We start from the raw sequence: 18,850 nt of genomic DNA on the forward strand, positions 1-18,850 counted from the left end.
ATGGGGGTCGAGTGGTCTCTTGAGGTCTTGAAGCTTCTACTCTACCTCATGGTCGAGTGGTTTGACATGATCAGGTCCGCTTCTTCCAGTTAGCTCGTCAACAGCTCCAAATCACCTGAAATCAACACAAATATGCAGCATGCATGCAATCCTATCCTAAACATGCAAAGTGATGACAAATGATGAAAAATGGTATAAAACAGTGATGATATGGTGCTAAAGTGATGACAAATGGATGCTCAAAACATGCAAAATACACACTTATCAAATATTTTTTTAATTTTCACACCTAACAATTCGAGACCCATTAAAATGTATTTTGTTGCGTAGCATCCACAAAATGTGGGATCCAATTAATATTCATTTGTATTTACGAGATGGAATTATACACACACTTGTCCACTTATACTATCAAACACATAGTAGGACTTTTCAATGTTTTCTTTATATCAGTTGGCCTAATATGTTAATAACTTATTAGACGTTGAAAAAATGATTTCTCTTCATTGTTTTATATTTTCAAGGTTTTCATAGAATATTATTCGTTAAAATATTGTTTTCACTTATTATTCTTTATATTGGCTCATCTCATACTATCGATTTCTTATAGTAGAAGGGGTTGTTTATGTGAAAACATGTTAATCCGATTTATTTTCATTAAATTAAAATAGTAATAGTATAATATGGATTAATATAAGGGAACTTTACTCAAATAGAAAAGAAATTAGGTGTATTCACCAGAACCATAAGGAACTTTTTTTTATTACTGTCATATTTCGGCCTTTTTTGTATATCCATTGTGCCCCTACTAAACGTTACAGGAAAAAATGTAAATACAAGGAATGCCACTGCCACGTCAGAAATAGCTGATGTGGATTAATGAACTCATCCATAAGGCGATACATTGGCAGATACGGCTGAGTTACGGTATGTTGCGGCTGACTTACGACAAAAATATATGAGTTATGACTTATGAGAAAACGGTAGAATTATGAGTATAACTCAGCCTACGTTATGACTGATTTATATAAGGGATCTGATTTATAAAATTTGTTTGAGTTATGAAATAACCTAGCCTACATTACGACTAAGTTAATGAAATTTCTCTAATTTATGAGAATTTCGAGCATAACCCTGACAACGTTAGGCTAAGTTATTTCCTCGACACGACTGAGTTATCTTTTTCCGGCTGGCTGGGTTATCAAAGACGGCTTAGTTATGGGATGTCGTTACGGCTGGATTAACCAATAACTCACGCTTGTTACGGCTGACTTAGTTGGAAAAGATTAATTACTAAAATAGCATACAGTTACGACCGAGTTAATAAACGATATGGCTGAGTTATTGATTGTCGGTTGAGTTACGATTCTATACGGCTGTATTAATTAACTTGGCGTTTTTTTCGTTTTTCAATTATTGTAATAGTATTCATGTTGCGACTGACTTATAGATTTGTTTGATGGCTTATTTATTTAGGCAAATTTACATCTTTGTTTGGTGGCTTACTTGCCACTTCATCAATTAAAAAATGACGTCGGATCCAACATTCAATGTCATCATCATCAAAGGACAAAAAAGAGGGCCAAATTTTTCAACTCGTCTTCTTCACCTGAGTTTTTCACATCACCGAAACTTTTTAATTCCTCATCGTCTTTCTCATTATTCTTCAATTTCTTTCATCCATCTCCAGATATGGTTGATTCGGTTCCGGTAATTGTTGTTTCCGGTAATTGGGTGTAGAAACACAAATACATATTTAACACCGATGAAAGAGGGTGTAGAGTTGTGGTAGATGCGGAAACAACGCACGACAAACTTGTGAAGTTGGTGTTCGATGATAAAGTTAGACGAAATGTTGCGTCTCTTACTGTTTTGCGCAAATTTACATGTAACGGCCGAGTTATATGTTTAAGGAAAGACGAAAGGTTCGGTAAATTTACATGTCACGGCTGAGTTATATGTTCCAGGAAAGACGAAAGGTTTGGTAAAATTACATTGCGGCTGACTTATATGCTTAAGGAAAGAAGAAAGGTTCGGTCAATTTACATGTCATGGCTGAGCTATATGTTCCAGGGAAGACGAAAGGTTTGGTAAAATTACATTACGGCTGAGTTATATGCTTAAGGGAAAACAAACTGTTTGGTATATTTACATGTCACAGCTGAGTTATATGCTCAAGTAAAGACAAAAGATAGGTGTAAATTATATGTTATGGCTGAGTTATATGTTTCAGTGAAGAGAACGTTCGGTAAATTACATGTCACATCTGAGTTATCATTCAGGGAAGACGAAAGGTTGTCTAAATTATATGTTTCGGCTGAGTTACATCACGTTACGGCTGAGTTACATTACTTTACGGCTGATTTATAATACAGATCGGAAAACAACATATTTTTGGGAAAGACAATATGATATTTATTGGTCAAATAACAACAGTCAAATTAAAAACGTAAAAATATGTTTGAGGGATACATAGGAGGAAGACTAAACCGTATGAATCAAAACATAGATAGAAGTACAAATGTCTCCAAATAGATCGATTGAGAGGAAGACTAAACTAAAGACATGTAAAATAAAAGTAAAAGAGTAGCTATTCTTGATTTCAACTCAAACCTGTAACGAATCGTTTTAAATTCCATAGATCTGTTTGATTTGGGTTTTGATTTTTGATGACTTTTGATTTGACGAAGCTTTTGATTTGGGACCCTATGGCAAATGTTGTGGCTGTGAGATCTAGGAAGATCCAGCGCAATCCAGCAATTTGAAGATCTATGTTCATGTTGTACCCAAGTTAGTTAAAGATTATTAGTTCTAAAAGTTTTTTGGATTTGGAGACAAAAAAGAGAAGAGGGGAAATAAAGTGAGTTTGAGGAGTGTGAGATTGGTGATGTGTGTTAATGACATGGATAATCAAAATTTTATTTATTATTTTTAACTAAAAATGAATTAAAAATTATTAATTAAAAAAACTAATCAAGGATTTTAAATTGTAATTACACAAATGCTCAAAACATTTGAGTAATTAAAAAAAGATGTATGATATTTTAGGAATAAATATACTTTTCTATGCTATATGAGTAATTAATTCTTAATATAATAAATAAATCTTTGTTTGTAAATATTCTATTATCATGAAACGACAAATATAATGAAGCTTATTTCGAGAAAAGATGAACTAGTTGAATTAGTTGCACTTCATATGCTAGATTCAACATTTCGGTTTAGTTGCAATTTAATCAGATTATCTAAAGTTGTGTTCAAACCGATTTGCCTTTTTTGCTAGTTGTAATCAGCCGGGCAAAAAAACTGTGTTGTGTACTAATGGGCCAGATATTGGGCTATAATTAAGGTCATGCCCATAATTGTGCAACTCTCACTTCACAATGCAAGTGGAAGATTTATTAATTTTTGGGAAACATCCAGAAAAAACCTCCATTTATTTATAATATGCCTGTTTAATACATGCATTATGTAACTTTGCCCGTTTAATACTTAAGTTAATTTTTATGTCTTTTAAAAACCTTCATATTTTTAAATTTTGGCAAAATCAGACATCCGAGTTAACGGCCGTTAGCACTGCTAACCACAGTTAAAATTTAACCCTATGATGTTTACTATGTATATACAATTGTTTTTCTAATTAATATGAGCATATTATCTTAGTTTGGTGGTTATGTGAGAGATTACCATCCTCATCAACCCGAGATCGAATCTCATATCCAACAAATATTTTGGATTTTGTATTGTATTTTTTACTTTCAAAAATTCCTTTTTTCACTTACAAATCAAAATCATTTATTTTGCTTACTAATTGAATTTTTAGAATTCAACATATGCAATGAAAATGTTCTCGAAAGCTCAGGCGGATGTTTGATGGGATGATTGAGCCAGAAACTTCGGCGGATGAGGCTGCATTGTCATCGTTGGTTTCCGGTGGAATTGGATTAGGGGTTCCATGATTGGGTGATTTTGGTTGATTTGGGGGATGAGTATCAGATGATGGTTGAGAAGGTAAATGTTCGCCCACGTGAAATTGAAGATTTCAAATTGATAGAATTAGGGTTTTGGTAGCTTCAAAGACGAAGAGAAAGAGAATCGAAAACCTAATCAAATATGGGCCGCCGTCAGATTAAAAAAAACGTCCAAAAAACGGTTCGGATGTGGGAATCGAACTCATGTTCACGAGGAATAAACTCTCACATAACCACCTAACTTAGACAATATATTCGTAACACTTAGAAAAACAATTGTATATAAATAGTAAACATCATAGGGTTAAGTTTTAACTGCGGTTAGCGATTTCGTTACCGCTGTTAACGGCCGTTAACTGGGATGTCTCATTTTGCCAAAAATTTTAAAAATAAAGGTTTTTAAAAGACAAAAAAATTAACTTAAGTATTAAACGGGCAAATTAAATAATATAAGTATTAAACGGGCAAATTAAAAATAAATCAATATTTTGTCGGGATTTTTTCCTTTAATTTTGTCACCTTACAATTTGAGACACACTTAAATGTATTTTGTTGCATCACATCCACAAAATGTGGGATCCAATTAATATTCATTTGTATTTACGAGATGGAATTATATACACAGTTGTCCACTTGTAGTATAAAACACATAGTAGGACTTTTCAAATGTTTTCTTTATTTTCAGTTGGATTAATATGTTAATAACATATTAGAAGTTGAACCCATGATTTCTCTTTATTATTTTATATTTTCAAGGTTTTTATAGAATCATATTCGTTAAAAAATTTTTTCACTTATTCTTCTTCATATTAACTCATCTCATACTCTCTATTCCTTAATAGTATAAGGGGTTGTTTATGTGAAAAGATCTTTATCCAACTTTTTTTTATTGAATTCAAGTAGTAATAGTATAATATGAGTGACTATAATATATAATTCTTTGTTTGTAAAAATTCTATAATCATAAAACGGTAAATATAATGAAGTTTATTTTGCAAAAAGATGAACTAGTTGCACGTCATATGCTTGATTCAACATTCGAGTTTAGTAGTAATTACTCGGGTTATCTGATGATGTCTGTTCAAACCGATTTACCGTTTTCTTTATTTGTTCACAGCCGGGTCAAAAAACTGTGTTGTGTACTGATAAATGTTCAAATTAACCCAACACTACTCTCTCAAATAAGAGATCAGTTGTAATACTTAGGGATCGATTTTCAAAAAGTTTTCTTGTTCACACAATGGTTATCTTGTCTAGGTTAAGCTAAACAATAAGTATGGTTTAAGAGAATAAAACATTAGGTTTAGGGAAGTTCTTAGGAAACAGATGATTAGTAGATCTAATAATGACTAGGATGTTAACAAATCGTTCTCGAACTCAAATCACTAATACAGAGTAACCGACGTTAGCCCGCATTACTCAATATTATCAAGTTTGATAAGTTCACCTAAGTAGATAGACCGATCTTAGTACACATCTAAATACTCGACACATCTTTGATAGTTCTCGTAATAAACACCTTTGTAAGAAGAGTTAGCATAGGTCCTTGTGAAACTATTGTAAGGTTAAGTCTTCTCAAAAGCAAGCTTTGGAGTGATACCTGAAGATTTTGGTTGCCTCCAAAACGATTACCACTATAGTTTTCCTATGGCGGACCAAACTTCTTGTATCCCTAACCATCAATGTAGAACACGCCTTCCTCTGAGTCTGCCGTAGGCTCGATAGTCTCTACTTCTACAACAAAGTGAACTTGCTTCTTCCCTGTAAGTAGGCTATGCTCTGAATCATGCTTAGCATTTACCTCAACCATCTGGTTTCTTGAAACAACTACTGCTATCTTCTTCCTCTCGAAGTCTGCATTCTACATATTGTTGCTACATGCAAGATTCTCTATCAAAGTTGTAGCATTATATAGCTCAAATTGCCTTAAGCTTACTTCCACAAATAAGTGATCGTCGTTAGCACTTAAGGGTCGAATTCCACAAAACTCTCAGATCACACAATAGACTAAGGTTATCGAATTAAGCTAAACAAAATATAAGAAAATAAAAAGAAAGCAAAAGCAAGCAATAGCAGATTATGAGATGGATGTAAACTAAGATAATTAAAGCGTTAGGCTTAGGTATTCTCAGAAAATAGATGACAGTAGATCTAGAAATAGCTAGGTTGTTATCGAACTGTTCTTAAACTGAAACTCTAAAATTTGAATAACCGGTGGCGTTTCGTGAAATTCACTATGCCTAGAGCTAAGATTTCTGGTGGCTTGTCGTGAAACCTTATACCTAAACATGCATGCTAAACGAGTTTGATAAGTTCACCTTAGTAGATAGATCGATTCTTATTACACACCTATAAATCAGGCTCATCAAATCGTAATCCTGGTAACAGATACCAATGGCGGGTATATCTATTATCGGGAATCAAGTTCTAGGTGATCAATCTAAAACTAGCATTAGGAACAACCAAAGATGAAGAATCCTACAGATAACCTAGCAAGGGGGCAATCAACTAAATCATTTATAACCCTAATGAGAAACCCTAAACCTAGCAAGAAGACTACTCAAACATGATCATAGAAGAATAAATCATGTTTGAATAACAAATCAATAATGAATATAAGTAGAGAATAGAGTAAGAAAGATCTTCTTTAAAGGGAGTCTCCATAGTGTTTTGCTCCCAAGTACAAAAGAGAAAAGGAGATTAGCCTCTCCAAGCTTAGGTCTAAACAATGACTTTTAAAATGCGATTTTAGTCTTCGTATTTCTTCTGCAGCATAAGTTCTTTGTTTTCCTCCGGGATACTCCATTATCTCCAAATGCATCCCAAACTTGTAAAGACCTGAAAAAGACTAGAAAAGACTCAAGAAATAATAAATAGATTCTAAAACCTAAATCTAAAACATAATTAACACCACTAAAAATAGGGATATATCGAATGCTTTTGCAGGTCCTTGAGTGAATGTAGAAAGCTTGTTGCGCAACTTTTCAGACTTAGCATCGTTATAGGTCCTTGTGAAACTACTCTACGGATAAGTCTTCTGAAAAGCAGTCTTTGGAGTCACCTAAAGATTTGGTTGCCTCCAAATTAGTTACCACTGTAGTTTCCTAGTGGCGGACTAAAATTCTTATATCCCTGACAATCAATATAGAACATGCCTTCCTCTTAATATGCCTTAGGCTCGATAGTCTCTGCTTCTGCAACGAAGTGAACTTGCTTCTTCCCTGTAAGTAGGCTATGCTCTGAATCAAGCTTAGCATTTACCTCAACAATTTGGTTTCTCGAAATAGCTCCTTCTATCTTCTTCCTCTTGAAGTTTGGATTCTACGTATTGTTGCTACATGCAAGATTCTCTATCAAAGTTATAGCATCTACAAGATACGTGGTGTTGAAGTTACCATTGTTCAATGAGTCTAGAGCCATCTGATATCTCCAATCGACTCTTCTGAATAAGGTACTGATATATCCCTATTTTCACTGATTTTATCTATGTTTTATGTATAGGATTTTAAGTCTTTATGTTATTTCTCGAGTCTTTTTAGTGTATTTTCAGGTATTCTATGCAATGGGACAACAATAGAGATGGGGAGACATTTTGGAGCAAAAGATAAGGTCAATTTTCAGTTCCAGATTCAGAGGAGTGTCGATCGACACACTACTTGGGCCGATCGACACCAGTTTTGGCCCATCAAAGTCCATGACACCTTCAAGTTTAAAGAAGAGAAACTTTGCCCCAGAAGACTTCCCTATTTGCATTATTAGTCCCTAAATGTTTTATAGGGTTTTTATATTGTTTTTAGACCTAAGGTTCTCTTTATCAAGTTCTTTTCAAATCCCTATTTTGAGAGACATAAGCTATTCATCCATTGTTCGTGAGAGATTCATTAAGTTTTCAATACAATGAAGAGATCCTTTCTTTACTTATCTTTATTGCTGTGTTTATGCTTTTTATCTCAATTATGTTATTTGTTTCATTCAATATGTTTGAGTAGTTTGCTTGTTAGGAATAGGGTTTCTCATTAGGGATTCATATGGTTTAGTAGATCGCCCCCCTGTTAGGTTATCTGTAGAATTCTTCATCTTTGATTATTCTTAATGCTAGATCTAGAGTAATTAACTAGATCTTGAATCCAAACAATAGATATGTCCACCATATCTTTAGTTGGACCTATTATTTGATGAGCCTGGTTTATAGGTGTGTAATAAGAATCGGCCTATCTAATAAGGTGAACAATTGAACTCGTTTAGAATGCATGTTTAGGTTAAAGATCTCTCGGCTTCTCCGGTTATTCTTAGCTATAAACATAGAGAGTTTCGCGGAACACCACCGGTTCTTCCATAATTAGAATTTGAGTTTAAGAATGGTTCAATAACAACCTCACTTTCATTAGATCTACTAACCAATAGTTTCCTAAGAATACCATGTTCCTAGCTCTTTAATTAATCGTTTACAACCAATCAATCTGCTGTTTTCTTACGTTGTTTTCTTATTTTTTCAATCATATCCTGCTAGCTTAATCTTGACATTGAATTCATTGAGTGAACAAAAGAACTTTGTGGAAATCAATCCTTAAATACTGCAATTGATCTCTTATTTGAGAAAGTAGCTCTTAGGGTAATTTGAAACGTATCATATTTAGTTGATATATCCATATTTTCATTGATTTTATCTATGTTTTAGGTATAGGATTTTGAGTCTTTATGTTATTTCTCGAGTCTTTTTAGTGTCTTTTCAGGTATTCTATGCAGTGGGACAACAATGGAGATGAGGAGACATTTTGGAGCAAAAGTTAAGGAAAAGGAAGCTAAGGACGATTTTCAGTTCCACATTCAGAGGAGTGTCGATCGACACACTCTTGTTCTCGATCGACCTAGTTTCAGCCCAGCAAAGTCCATGACGCTTTCATGTTTACAGAAAAGGAAATTTGCCCCAGAAGACTTCCCTATTTGCATTATTAGTCCATGGACGTTTTATAAGTTTTTTATATTGTTTTTAGACCTAAGTTCTCTTTTATCAAGTTTTTTGCAAAACCCTATTTTGAGAGACATAAGCCATTCATCCATTTTTCTTCAGAGATTCATTGAGTTTTCAATACAGTGAAGAGATCCTTTCTTTCCCTTATCTTATTTGCTGTGTTTATGCTTTCTATATCAAATATATTGTTTGCTTCAATCAATATGTCTAAGTAGTTTGCTTGTTAGGAATAGGGTTTCTCATTAGAGATTCATATGGTTTAGTAGATTGCCACCTTTGCTAGGTTATCTGTAGAATTCTTCATCTTTGATTATGCTTAATGCTAGATCTAGAGTAATTAACTAGATCTTGAATCTAGACAATAGATATGCCCCCATAGGTATCTGTAGTTGAATCTATTATTTGATGAGCCTGGTTTATAGGTGTGTAATAAGAATCGGCCTATATATTAAGGTGAACAATCGAACTCGTTTAGAATGCATGTTTAGGTTAATAATCTCTCGGCTTCTCCGGTTAATAATCGCAGAAGGGTTTGGTGTCGAATGACACCAACACGGTGTCGAGCGACACCAACACGGTGTTGATCGACACCTTCGGGAGTAGAACGCAGATGCAATCAGTGTAGGCCAACATCCTTTCCATAGCATCCTTTCCATGGCTTCTCTCATGAACTGCCAATGGACCAAAGCAAAGTAGCCAGGCCTACTAAAGCAAAGTAGCCAAGCTTAAGCTCATAGGCGTTCCTTTGGTATGGTGGGGGTACAATCGCTGAACGATTAGCATAGAACAGGTCAGGCGAGTTCGATTGTTCACCTTAGTAGATAGGCCAATTCTTATTACACACATATAAACCAGGCTCATCAAATAATAGATCCAACTACAGATACCTATGGTGGGCATATCTATTGTCTGGATTTAAGATCTAGTTAATTACTCTAGATCTAGCATTCAGAATAATCAAGGATGAAGAAATCTACAGATAACATAAAAGGGGGGCGATCTACTAACCTATATGAATCCCTAATGAGAAACCCTATTCCTATCAAGCAGACTACTCAGACATATTGATTAAAGCAAACAACATATTTGATATAGAAAGCATAAACACAGCAAATAAGATAAGGGAAAGAAGAGATCTCTTCATTGTATTGAAAACTTGATGAATCTCTGAACAACAATGGATGAATGGCTTATGTCTCTTAAAATAGGGTTTTGCAAAATGCTTGATAAAAGAGAACTGAGGTCTAAAAACAATATAAAACCCCTATAAAACGTCCAGAGACTAATAATGCAAATAGGAAACTCTTTTTGGGGCAAATTTCCTCTTTTGTAAACTTGAAAGCGTGATGGACTTTGCTGGGCCGAAACTAGTGTCGATCGTCACAAGGAGTGTGTTGATCGACTCTCCTCTGAATCTAGAACTGAAAATCATTTTTAGCTTCCTTTTCCTTAGCTTTTGCTCTAAAATGTCTCCTCATCTCCATTGTTGTCCCACTGCATAGAATACCTGAAAAGACACTAATAGAGAAATAACATAAAGACTCAAAATCCTATACCTAAACCCATGTTATTTTTCTAGTTTCATTGAGACTCCCTAAACCCAACAAGATGATTACTCAGACATGATAACAGAAACACAAATCATAATCTGAATAGTTTGAATTGATGAATTAGAAATAGAGTAAAAGGAGTTCATGATCCTCTCTGCAGGGATTGGGTTCTTCTCTCCAAAAGTGTATCTTAATATCCAAACAAAACTTAGGTCTCACAATGACCAAATAATTAGATATATTAGTGACTAAAAACGTGCATGGACTACTTTGCAAATAAGGAACACTTCGGGGCTTCTCAAAGACTTGGCAGAAAACAGAAATTCCCTCAGCCGAAATAAGGGTGTCGATCGACATAGTCTCAGATTATTATATGTGAGTTTAAGATAGGAAGTTTGTGAAATCAAATCAGGTACCTAGGAGTTGCACCTTGTTGAAACAGTGATGCGATAGTCTCTGCTTCTACAACAAAGTGAACTTGCTTCTTCCCTATAAGTAGGCTATGTTCTGGATCAAGCTTAGCATTTACCTCAACCATCTGGTTTCTTGGAACAACTCCTGCTATCTTCTTCATCTTGAAGTCTGCATTCTACGTACTATTGTTACATGCAAGATTCTCTGTCAAAGTGGTAGCATCTGCATGATACGTGGTGTTGAAGTTACCATTGCTCAATGAGTCTAGAACCATCTGATATCTCCAATCGCCTACTCTTCAGAAGGTACCTAGGAGTTGCACCTTGTTGAAACCATGATGCGGGAATTCTCTTTGGTACTCCTTGAAGCGAAACTAGGTAGCCATGAATGCCTTTGTATGTCCTTGAGTGGATGTAGAAAGCTTGTTGCGTAGCTCTTTAGACTTGTATCATCATAGGTCCTTGTGAAACTACTCTACGGATAAGTCTTATGAAAAGTAGGCTTTGGAGTGAAAGGTGAAGATTTTGGTTACCATAAATCGAATACCACTATATTTTTCCCCCATGGCGAACCAACTTCTTTTATCTCTGACCATCAATGTAGAACACGCCTTCGTCGATAGTCTCTGCTTCTAATCAAGCTTAGCATTTACCTCAACTATCTGATTTCTTGAAACAGCTCATGCTGTCTTCTTCCTCTCGAAGTCTGCATTCTATGTACTATTTTTACATGCAAGATTCTCTATCGAAGCTATAGCATCTGCAGGATACGTGGTGTGGAAGTTACAATTGCTCGATGAGTCTAAAGCCATATGATATCTTTAATGGACTCCTTTGAAGAAAGTACCTAGGAGTTGCACCTCGCTGAAACCGTGATGCAGCCAGCCTTGAGTGCTTTTGCAGGTCCTTGAGTGAATGTGGAAAGCTTGTTGCACAGGTCTTCAGACTTAGCATCATCATAGAAGTTTTTCAAAAACGCAACCTTGATGGTTCTCCAAGTGGTTAGCGTACCGGCTTTCAGCTGCTTAAGCCAAGAAGTGGATTCCCCAACAAGTGAGTATGGGAAAAGCTTGCATAGTAGGTAGTCTTCAGAGACTCCATTACCTTTGATGGTCAGAACTAGATCTTCAAAGCGCTTGATATGGTCAATATACTTTTCATGAGATAAGCCATGGAAAGGGTGCTTGCCAACTAAAGCGAAGTAGCCTTTCTTGATCTAATAGTCGTTCTTAAAGGGGGCGGTACAATCGCTGATTGATTAACATATAACAAATTTGGCGTGTTTAAATCCCCAAGAGTTCGACGAGGTTTTGTAGCTGGCTAATTACTTGCGTCTGGAATTCGTGGGTGTCGATAGACACCTAGCTGGTGTCGTTCGATACCCAGCTGGTTTCACTCGACACCAAGCCCTGCTTCGTTGCGAGCAGCAAGCTGCGCGTTGAGTCGCGCCTATTCATCTATCTGATTCTCAGCTTTGATGATTCAATGATCATCCAATCTTTGTCCAGTCTCATTTAGGCATGCCCATCGTCATCTCTTAAAACTCCTTATCCATTAGCTCTAACTTATCTGATAACCATTGGTACTAATCTCTGAGTTTTTCGGTTGGTGCGTTCTTGTGTACGCAAATCAAGTATTGACAGATTGACGAGGTCCTTATCTTTTGTGATTCTTGTGAGCCTATACATACACATGAAACACAGAAAAGAAAAAAAAAAACAAGAAAGGAGTAGGCAACAAAAGGAAAATAAAAATTTAGACAAAATCTCGAAAGCAAAACCTAATGGTCATTCCCAAGAACTTTGGCAACGACGCCAAATTTGATAAGTGTTCAAATTAACCCTAGACTACTCTTTCTCTAATAAAAGGTCAATTCTAATACTTAGGGACTTATTTCCACAAAGTTCTTTTGTGCACACAATAGGTTATAGTGTCGAGATTAAGCTAAACAATAAGTAAGAAAATAAAATAAAACAAAAGCTAGCAATAGCAGATTATGAGGATGTAAATTCAAGATATTAAAACGTTAGGTTTAGGGAAGTTCTCAGAAAATAGATGATTAGTAAATCTAATAATGACTAGGTGATAACACTGTATTTTACTCATTTTAGACAAGTATTTATCATCATTTAGCTTAGTGATCACTCATTGTTTCATATCATTTTGCATCACATTTAGCTTATTTTGCACACTTAGGCATTTAGGATCATCTTGCATACATATTGCATGTTTTGGTGTGTTTTCAGGTGCAGAATAAGCTTAAAAGGATTCTACTCGACCCTCTACTCTATCCAACTAGGAGGGAAGCAGCAGAGCAATCTACTCGACCAGTTTACTCGATCTAGACAGCTACAGAGGAGGCAACAATTCACTTGATCCCTTTACTAGATCCACGCAGCCATAGAGGAAGCAGCAGATCGGTCTACTCGCCCCTCTTACTCGATCCTCTACTCAACCCCTTAACTCGATCAAGGGCGACCAACTCTACAAGATTTGTTGATCTATTAAAGCGTCTTCAGATCCTCCTCATTCCCCACTCAACCAGACATCTGAGCATACGGATAGGAGAGGAAGAAGCATCTACTCGGAGCATGGAGGCAAAGGCGCAGACTTTGTAGCACCCTGTTTACTCGATCCCCAAGATCGAGGAATCGTCCAAACCGCCTCAAGTCTCTTGTCTTCTAGTGAATCTAGGGTTTTCAACATTTAGTATAAATAGATCACTTTGGGGTTTGTCCAAAGGATTTAGCTTAAATCCTTTAGTTTTTCTTTGCGTTCTTGAATCTTTAAAACTTATTTAATCTTAATCTATTTCGTTTTTGCATTTAGTTCTTTGAGTAAAGTTGTTTAGCTTGTTTAGATCTACATTTTAGTATGCTTTCAGTAATTTCTGGGTTTGTGTTCTTAGTTATGTTGCTTGAGTAGTGATTAGGGTTCTTGAGGATGGATTAGATAAGGGTAATCTCTAGGTTAGTCAGGTGGTTAAGATTAGGTTAGATCCCTTCTGGATTCGTTGGCCCATATGCGGTTTTCGTTGGCTAATGTGGAAATTCGACCATAGGTATCCAGCGTCCAAAAGACTATCAATGGTTGCATGATCTACGAATTCCAGATATTTGTAGACTATAGACCAAGAGATTAGCTAGACTACTTATTGGCTTTGGTAGATTGTTGCTTAAACCCTGCTCTGCTATGTTTCATCAACGAGAGTTGAGATTAGGAAGTGGTAGAGTTATGGGGGTCTCTGTCACGAGAGTGGATTGACCCGGTTTTTGAATCTATCGTCTAGGGTATCTGCCTTTCACCTGCTAGCCACCTGATGAAACCTAGAGTTGCCCTTATCAATGAATCCATCCTTAGGACTTCTATTCTTCTTAGATTTATTTGTATTCACCCCCTGATTGCACTTTTATTTACCTGTTATTTGTGTCACCTGTTGATTGCATTTTAGTTCTTAATTTGTCACCTGTTGGTTTTACTCGACCCAATGATCGAGTAGGGCTCTTAAAGTTCTCATTTTTGTTGTTTGAATCCTGACCTAGGATTGTTTCTAGAAACCAACCATCTCTATAATCTGGCTTGACTTAGTTGCTTTTGTACACATCTTGATTGCTAGCAATAACAGTGGACTGGACTGACACCCCCTATACGTGCATCGACATGTTAGTGTTTGTAGGGGAGTTGAACTGAACCTCACATTCAGCATATATAAGTAGGCCTAAAAAAAAACTACTTATCAATTTGGCGCCGTTGCCAATTCATTGTTGCATTGTTACATTCAAGATATCAGAAAAAGTTAAGATCAAGTTCTTTTACATTTATCAAGTTACTAACTCATCATTTCGTCTGCTTGTTTTTGTGGTATAGGTACTAATCTTTGTGCATGCAAACTCGATCCAAAGGTTCTGCACACCTACTACCATTCAGAGACAGAATTGATAGAATAGCTCATGAGTTACAAGAAACCAAAGCAAAGGCAGCCTGTGATCAGCAAAGACTAGCTGCTATGGAACAACAGAACAGACTAGTTGATGTTCAAGACCCACCAAATATTGATCAACCAAGAAACATTTGTGTTGGTGATGCCCCAAGGAATCATCACCAAAGACAAGGGATAGTGCCCCCACCAGTTCAGAACAACAACTTTGTGATGAAGAGTGGTCTCATCTCAATGATCCAAGGAAACAAGTTTCATGGCTTACCTATGGAAGACCCCCTGGACCATCTTGACAGCTTTGATAGGCTCTGTGGCCTTATCAAGATCAATGGTGTCACTGAAGATATGTTTAAGCTTAGACTATTTCCCTTCTCTTTGGGACACAAGGCACACCACTGGGAGAAGACTCTGCCCCCAGACTCCGTCAACTCATGGGACGATTGTAAGAAAGCTTTTCTTGCCAAGTTCTTCTCTAAAAGCTACACTACTCAGTGCCCCCATCACGGTTTCAAGAAAGCTTCATTAAACAGAGGAGCTTTACCAAAGATCAGAATGCTACTCGACACCGCCTCTAATGGAAACTTCCTGGCCAAGGAAGTAGCAGAAGGATGAGAGCTGGTCGAAAATCTAGCACAATATGATGGGTGCTACAATGAAGACTATGATCGCCCAGTGAGAGGAACAGGAGGAACTGAGGATAAACTGAGCAAAGATATCAAGGCTCTGAATGAAAAACTAGACAAGCTGTTGCAGGCTCAGCAGAAGCAGATACACTACATCACTGATGAAGAGCACTTCCAAATGCAAGAAGGTGGGAATGATCAAACTGAAGAGCTGTGCTACATTCAGAACCAAGGATGGTTCAACAAGGGGTACAACAACTATAAACCCAACCCGAACCTCTCCTACAAAAGCACTAATGTAGCTAACCCCCAAGATCAAGTGTATCCACCACAACAAAATCAGTCTAAGCCATTTGTTCAGTATAACCAAGGTTATGTCCCAAAGCAGCAATTCAATGGAGGATACCAACAGCAAAATCCATCACCAGGGTTCACTCAAAACCCACAAAAAGCACCAGCAGCTCAAGATCCTGAAATTAAGCAACTTATTCAACAGATCATTCAAGGACAAGCTACTGGAGCTATGGCTTTTGACAAGAAGATAGCTGAATTACACAACAAGATCGATTTTTTCTTACAAAGATCTAAATGTCAAGTCCGAAGCTCAGAATTCCAAAGTCAAGTATGTGGAGAGTCAATTTGCATCAACCTCTACTCCGAAGCATCCTCAGCAACTTCCAGGGAAAGCAGTTCAGAATCATAAGGATTATGCTACTCCAAATGCTATCACTATCCACCAAGAAGATGAGTCTCCACTAAGTCACCAGACTCCCAATACTGGGGACAGTATGTTTCAAGAAGGGGGGGATTCAACTCAAATTGCTGCACCCGCCACCCAGCAAATCATCTGGACTGTAGAGCACACACATTTGCTGAATACTCACCATTTTGGAAAAAATCTCAAAATTGAAAAATTCAAGAAGGATCAGAATCAAGAGATGATTAGTAGTGCCTCCACCCAAGAAACATACAAGAAGAAAGTCATCCAAGAAAAGCTTGATGATCCCGGTTCGTTCACTCTATCATGCTCTCTAGGACCATTGACATTCAATAGGTGCCTTTGTGATTTTGGAGCATATGTTAGCCTTATGCCTCTCTCTACAGCTAAAAGGCTAGGGATCATGGAATACAAGTTCTGCAACTTAGCTTTACTCTTAGCTGATGGTTCTGTTGCACATCCTCATGATCTAATAGAAAATCAGCCTGTCAAGATTGGAAATGTTGAGATACCTACTGATTGTGGTAATGGACATAGATGAAGAAGGAAAGGATCGCCTGATCCTAGGCAGACCATTCTTAGCTTCAGCTAGAGCAGTCATAGATGTCATGAATGGAAAAATTGATGTAAACCTTGAAAAAGGTATCAAGATGAGATTTGACATCAACAAGGCTTCAGGGAAATCAACAACAGGAGGTCAGAGTTTTGGGATTCAGGACATGGATGTTAATGAAGAAACAGAAGCTGGAACCCCACCAAGAGTTAACTATACTTCTAAACTCAGCAAGCTAAAGAGAACTTTTGACCACAAGAAGAGAGCAATAGAAGGGTTAGCTCAGACTGAAGATCCTAAAAAAGATAACTGGTATGAGTTGAGAAAAAATGTAAATGGCAAAGCAGAGTCATAGAGGGATTATCTTCAAGGGTGATGAAGCTGAAAGATCAACTATGGATGTTTGAAAAAAGAGAAAATAAGTTTTTTATGAGTATTGATCCAGAGAAGATAGAAACTGCACTAGCTATCAAGGAGGACGAAGATTTCACAACAGAATGGTTTGCACAAGAAGATGAGAAAGGAGTTCACTTAGTGGAAAGAAGCCTAGAGGACAAGTTGTTGAGTGAGGAGGAAATCCCTATTCCGACTTATTCTCCAGGAGAGCCTAAACAGCCCACCAACCCCTCTGATGAAGAAGAACACTTGATTCTTGATTCTGTTGCTGAAGAACTTCTGGAGCTCTAGATTGGATATAAAGCTCAGGAGGATACAATTGGAAAGTTAACTCACAAGATGGAAGAGTTAAAAAGCACCATTCTGGAACTTTAAGAAATGGTTAAAGGCTACTCCAGTTTTGAATTTGAGGATTGGTCAAAAGGAGCCTGGTTCAGAAGAAGAAGACTACTCTGCTGATCAGAAAGAAGTTTATTTTGACTTAATCATGAGCAAATTCGTCATTCACCTTAGTTTCCTTGGTTTTTGCTCCAAAATGCTACCTTATCTCCATTCTCGTCTCAATCCTTGAGGCACCTGAAAAGACTCTAAAAAGATTAAAAATAACAAAAAGACTCTAAACTTTATACCTAAATTATAGCTAAAAATAGTGAAAATAGAGGTATATCATGTACTAATGGCTCAGATTTACAATGGCTATAATTAGGGTCCAACCTGAAATTTTTCAATTGTGAGTTTACAATGCAAGTGGAGATTTAGATAACCCAAAAGTGTTTTTAGTTGCGACTGTTTATATATTCAAAATATTTCCTGAAACCATAGAGACCTTCTGCATTCACCCACCAGAAAAAAGAGCCCATGTACCGCAAGGTTCACCTTGGTCGTCGCAAAGGACCCCATGTAGAAACTCTAACTATGAAAATGATTTGGAAAAGGAGCCTAACTCATCGCTACCCTCATCCTCCCAAAGCAAATCTTGGATATCGTCTTCGTCAAAATCCGGATCATCATCTTTGCCAAATCCTGATCATCATCTTTGTCCAAATCCGGATCATATTCTTCGGAGAAATATTGTTCTTCCACCAGTCGTTCCTCTGAAAATTTTTCTCCTGTATTGGAGATTATGCCTCCTAAAGAGGCGGAGTCTATTCGGCGTGTCAAGCCACTAGCAGCATGGCTTACGCCTCTCTCATCTGAGGTAAGAGTTATGATCAAACCTCTCACTCATGCAAGCAATAGATCCTTATCTTAGTTCTAGGGCCAACCCTAGAGTTTGACCCGGAAGAGAGAGACTTGATTCCCGGAGAAGTTATATACCTAGAGGCTTTCCTTTTAGAATGTGATAGCATTGCATTCGTAAAGAATCAACAATGGTTTTTTTGGGTGAGTGAGTATGAACTGATTTCTAGGGTTTAAAAGTTTCTAGGGTTGTACCACTTTATAGGATTTTAAGTCTGGAAGTCAAAACTTACACAATTGAAATTGTATTTAGGGTTCGTCTGAGGGATTATACTTTGCGAGAATCTCAAAGAACAACATAAGCTATTATATACCACTGATGGTATTGTTGATATTATTGATATAAAGATGTGCTTGATCGTACAAGTGTTTAGACTACTAGAAGAAAAGTGTTTTGCCTTCAAAGTGATATAACCCTATTTTCACTGCTTTTAGCTACGATTTATGTATACTTTTTAGAGTCCTTTTGTTATTTCTA

At 36.7% G+C, this 18,850-nt stretch overlaps 1 long non-coding RNA gene and 2 pseudogenes across 3 annotated transcripts; 2 read left to right on the top strand and 1 right to left on the bottom strand.

The window, feature by feature from the left end:
* Positions 1-5,488: 5,488 nt before the first annotated feature.
* Positions 5,489-12,486, bottom strand: AT3G30716 (annotated as a pseudogene; the record flags this gene model as incomplete). Its single annotated transcript has 1 exon — positions 5,489-12,486.
* A 2,336-nt stretch (positions 12,487-14,822) lies between these two features.
* On the top strand, positions 14,823-17,621 carry AT3G30717 (annotated as a pseudogene; the record flags this gene model as incomplete). The annotated part of the gene is made up of 1 exon: positions 14,823-17,621.
* Positions 17,622-17,898: 277 nt separating this feature from the next.
* AT3G06065 lies at positions 17,899-18,442 on the top strand. The gene has a single exon (NR_141224.1). It is a non-coding gene; the product is annotated as an other RNA (long non-coding RNA).
* Positions 18,443-18,850: the final 408 nt, after the last annotated feature.

Source organism: Arabidopsis thaliana, chromosome 3 (genome assembly GCF_000001735.4).
Source record: "Arabidopsis thaliana chromosome 3, partial sequence".
In the NCBI taxonomy this organism is placed as follows: domain Eukaryota; kingdom Viridiplantae; phylum Streptophyta; class Magnoliopsida; order Brassicales; family Brassicaceae; genus Arabidopsis; species Arabidopsis thaliana.